This window comes from Otolemur garnettii, unplaced genomic scaffold, assembly GCF_000181295.1.
Source record: "Otolemur garnettii isolate 467f Iridium unplaced genomic scaffold, OtoGar3 scaffold00018, whole genome shotgun sequence".
Lineage (NCBI taxonomy): Eukaryota > Metazoa > Chordata > Mammalia > Primates > Galagidae > Otolemur > Otolemur garnettii.
In genome coordinates, this window is record NW_003852413.1 from 20,412,131 (window position 1) to 20,416,805 (window position 4,675).

The window sequence follows — 4,675 nt, forward strand, 5'->3', positions numbered from 1 at the left end:
GCCTTAGCCACTTGAGCCACAGGCGCCGAGCCGCCTTGTCCTTTTTGAAAGAGGGCTTTTTGTTTTTTTATTTATTTTGTTTTTCAACTCCAAATTTTAAACTTAGAGTCTATGCATGAAATTCTGGTGGTGGTGGGTTTGGGGGGGTGAGGGGCCTATGAATCTTTTTAAAGTATGTATGTGGATGTGTGCACACATGAATATACATGTTTCCTGGGTGAAGATCTGGGTGAGATCAGATTCTCAACAGGGATTCATGGCCTATAAAAGTTTGAAAGCCACTTTCTTAGAGTTTCTTTCTATGTTTGAGTAAATATATATCTTTATGTTTATTTATTTATTTATTTTTGGCTGGGGTGGGGCTCAAATCTGTCACCCTTGGCATATGGGGCCAGTGCCCTACTCCTTGAGCCACAGGTGCCGCCCCCTCACCCCTTTTTTTTTGAAACAGAGTCTCAGTCTGTGCTGGGTAGAGTGCTGTGGCATTACAGCTCACAGCAACCTCAAACTCTTGGATTTAAGTGATTCTCTTGCCACAGCCTCCCAAGTAGCTGGGACTATAGGCGCCTGCCACAGCGCCAGGCTATTTTATATTATTTATTTATCTATTTATGTTGCTATTGTTGTTTTACTGGCCCGGGGCCGGGTTCGAACTCGCCAGCCTCGGTGTATGTGGCCAGGGGCCCTACCCCTTGGACTATGGGTGCCACCCTATCTTTATGTTTAATAAACATATGTCTTTATATTTGAATTTTGAGGACTAATACAATTAGATGTTTAGGATATTTTAATCTTTTTTTTTTTTTTTTTGAGATAGTTGCCCTGGGGTTGAGTGCTAGGGTATCAAAGCTCACAGCAACCTCAAACTCTGGGGCTCAGTGATCTTGTCTCAGCCTCCTGAGTAGCTGGGACTATAGGTGCATGCCATCATGCCTGCTTAATTTTTTTATTTTTTTGTAGGGACTGGGGTCTTGTTGCCTAGGCTGGTCTTGAACTCCTGGCCTCAACCAATCCTCCTGTGTCAGCCTCCCAAAGTTACAAGCATGAGCCACCATGTCCAGCTCCCTAGTCAGTTTTTTAGCTCTTCAGTTTAATTACCTGAAGTTCATGTTGATCAGTAAAAATGCCCTAAGCTGGCTCGGTGCCTGTGGCTCAAGTGGCTAAGGTGCCAGCCACATACACCTAAGGTGGCGGGTTCGAATCCAGCCCGGGCCAGCCAAACAGTAATGACGGCTGCAACCAAAAAATAGCCGTTGTGGCAGGCGTTGTGGCCGGCGCCTGTGGTCCCAGCTACATGGTAGGCTGAGGCAGGAGACTCGCTTGAGCCCAGGAGTTGGAGGTTGCTGTGAGCTGTAATGCCACGGCACTCTACCCAGGGGGACAGCTTGAGGCTCTGTCTCAAAAAAAAAAAAAAAAATTGCCCTAAGCCCTGTTACCATAGCCTGTGCTATCTCCTGTACTTGGAACACTTTTCCAAGTGAGACTCAGTTAAATGGCACCTCTTCCAGGAAGTTGTCTTTGATCACCCAGGCTAAAGTAATTTGCCCCATTTTTCTCTTTCATAGTACCTTGTCCTTCACAGCTAAGGTGACCATATGGTTGATTGTCCAACCTGGAACTTTTTTTTTTTTTTGAGACAGATTCTCACTTTGTCGCCCTCAGTAGAGTGCTGTGGGGTCATAGCTCACATCAACCTCTAACTCTTGGGCTCAAGTGATTTTTTTGCCTCACCCTCCTGAGTAGCTGGGACTATAGGCACCTGCCACAACGTCCAGCTATTTTTTTTTTTTTTTTTTTTGAGACAGAGTCTCACTTTATCACCCTCAGTAGAGTGCTATGGTGTCACACAGCTCACAGCAACCTCCAACTCCTGGGCTTAAGTGATTCTCTTGCCTCAGCCTCCTAAGTAACTGGGACTACAGGTGCCTGCCTCAGCGCCTGGCTATTTTTTTGTTGCAGTTTGGCTGGGGCTGGGTTTGAACCCACCACCCTTGGTATATGGGGCAGCGCCCTACTCACTGAGCCACAGGTGCTGCCCCCAGCTACTTTTTTTGTGACGAGGACTTACTCTGTCTTAGACTAGTCTCAAACCTGTGTGCTCAGGCAATCTACCCGCCTCGACCGCCCAAGTGCTAGGATTACAGCCAGGCCAATTAATAGTATTTTTTGTAATTATAATTGTGTATTATTTGTTTACTTGTCTAATATCTGTTTCACTGAACTTTATTCTGTGAGGATGGGAGTCATACCTGGGCAGCTGTCTTTCTTTTAAGTTTCTTAAATTGGTGTGACCTAAGGTTTTCATTCTAGATCGTCTTGTAATAATGTATATTCTCTTGTCTCTCTTGGGATTGTGGTGAGTTTGCTACAATTCACCCAAGCAAGGAAACACTTAGGTAGCTGAAACAATAGAGAGTGACTGAGGCTAGTGAATTTAGTTACCTCAGATCTGGAGTTCCCTTCTTGTCAGATTGCAGGGCAATGCCACTTGTTTTTGTGATGGCCAAGGGCAGACTGGGAAAAGTCTTGTGTTTCATTTTGAAGGCTGTTGTTGTATGCAGGATGTCCTATAGATTTTTGAAACTTTGACTTAGTTACCTCCTACTCCTACTAAATTATAAGAGCTCTGTGTGTGGTCTTCGATTAGTGCATGAAATTTTATTTGTTTATAATAAAAATAAATAAATGAAAAACAGGATCTTGGTTTGTTGCCCAGGCACGAGTGCTATAGTGTGATCTTAGCTCATTGCAATCTCTAGCTCCTGGGCTCAAGTGATCTTCCTACCTTAGCCTACCAAGGGAATTACAGGTGTGAGCCACCTTGCCTGGCCTATTAGTGCATAAAATTCTTAAATATTTGAAAGAAATCATTTATTCCTGGTGTACATTAAAGAGCAAAATAGGTTCTAAATTCTCCTTTGGTGTTTATAGGGTAGGAGAATTCTGTCACTGGACTTGTAGTGAATAGTAAAGATTTTCTCAAAATTAAAAGATACTAGTTTCTGCTCCTCTTCTTCTTCTTTTTTTTTTTTTTAAGAGAGACAGGGTCTCACTTTATTGCCCTCAGTAGAGTGCTATGTTACCACAGCTCATGGCAACCTGCAGTCCTTGGGCTTAGGCGATTCTTTTGCCTCAGCCTCCTGAGTAGCTGGGGACTACAGGCGCCCACGACAGTGCCTGGCTATTTTTGTGTTGCAGTGTGGCTGGGGCCGGGTTTGAACCTGCCACCCTCCATATATGGGACCAGCGCCCCACCCACTGAGCCATAGGTGCCACCACTAGTTTCTGCTCCTCATTTATTTATTTCTTTGAGACAGAGCCTCAAGCTGTCACCCTGGGTAGAGTGCTGTAGCATCACAGCTTATAGCAACCTCCAACTCCTGGGCTTAAGCGATTGTCTTGCCTCAGCCTCCCAAGTAGCTGGGACTACAGGCATCTGCAACAATGCCTGGCTATTTTTTGGTTGTAGCCATCATTGTTTTTTGGTGGGCCTGGGCTGGATTCGAACCTGCCAGCTCAGGTGTATGTGGCTAGAGCCTTAGCTGCTTGAGCCATAGGCGCTGAGCCACTGCTCTTTATTTTATTTTATTCACTTATTTATTTTTTTGAGATAGAGTTTCACTATGTCACCCATGGTAGAGTGCCGTGGTGTCACAGCTCGCAGCAACCTCAAACTCTTGGGCTTAAGTGATTATCTTGCCTCAGCTTCTCAAGTAGCTAGGACTACAGGTGCCCACCACAATGCCTGGCTACTTTTTGATTGCAGTTATTGTTTAGCAGGTCCGGGCTGGGCTCGAACTCACCAGCCTTGGTGTATGTGGCGGGCTCTCTACTCACTGAGCTACGGGTGCCAAGCCTTATATTATTTATTTATTTATATTTAATTTTTTTGTTGCAATTTGGCCGGGGCTGGGTTCCAACTTGCCACCCTCAGTATATGGGGCCGACACCCTACCCACTGAGCCACAGGTGCCGTCTGCCTTATTTTATTTTTTATTTTTTTTGAAACAGAGTTTCACTATGTCATCCTTGGTAGAGTCGTTACAGCGTACAGCAACCTTAAACTCTTGGGCTTAAGCGATTCTCTTGCCTCAGCCTCCCAAGTTGCTGGGGCAACATGGTCCCGCCACAATGCCCAGATATTTTTTTTGTCTTAGTTGTTGTCGTTTAGCTGGCCCAAGCTGGGTTCGAACTTGCCAGCCCTGGTGTATGTGGCTGGTGCCCTAGCCACTGAGGTGTGGGTTCTGAGCCATAGTTTCTGCTCTTGTGATCAACAAATGCCACCATTTAGAGGGGCTAAAATGTTGTGGGTAGGACTGTTAAGTAGGAACTAAGAGGCAATTATCTTTTCAAATATAAATAGCTCTTGGTTATTTAGTTTGTGGATTATCTTGCCTATGGGGTTTTGTTTTCTGCTGGTCAGTTTTTTTTTCTTTCTTTGAGACAGAGTTTCACTTGGTTACCCTTGGTAGAGTGCTAAAGCGTCTTAGCTCTCAACAACTTCAAACTTTTGGGTTCAAGTGATCGTCTTGCCTCAGCCTCCCAAGCATCTGGGACTGCAGGTGCCCACCACAATGCCTGGCTATTTTTTTTTTTTTTTTGAGACAGAGCCTCAAGCTGTCCCCCTGGGTAGAGTGCCGTGGCATTACAGCTCACAGCAACCTCCAACTCCTGG

At 45.2% G+C, this 4,675-nt stretch overlaps 1 protein-coding gene across 1 annotated transcript in view; it reads left to right on the forward strand.

The window, feature by feature from the left end:
- Positions 1-4,675, forward strand: part of LSM12 (LSM12 homolog) — a 34,592-nt gene that overhangs the window by 2,689 nt on the left and 27,228 nt on the right. The window lies entirely within an intron of this gene.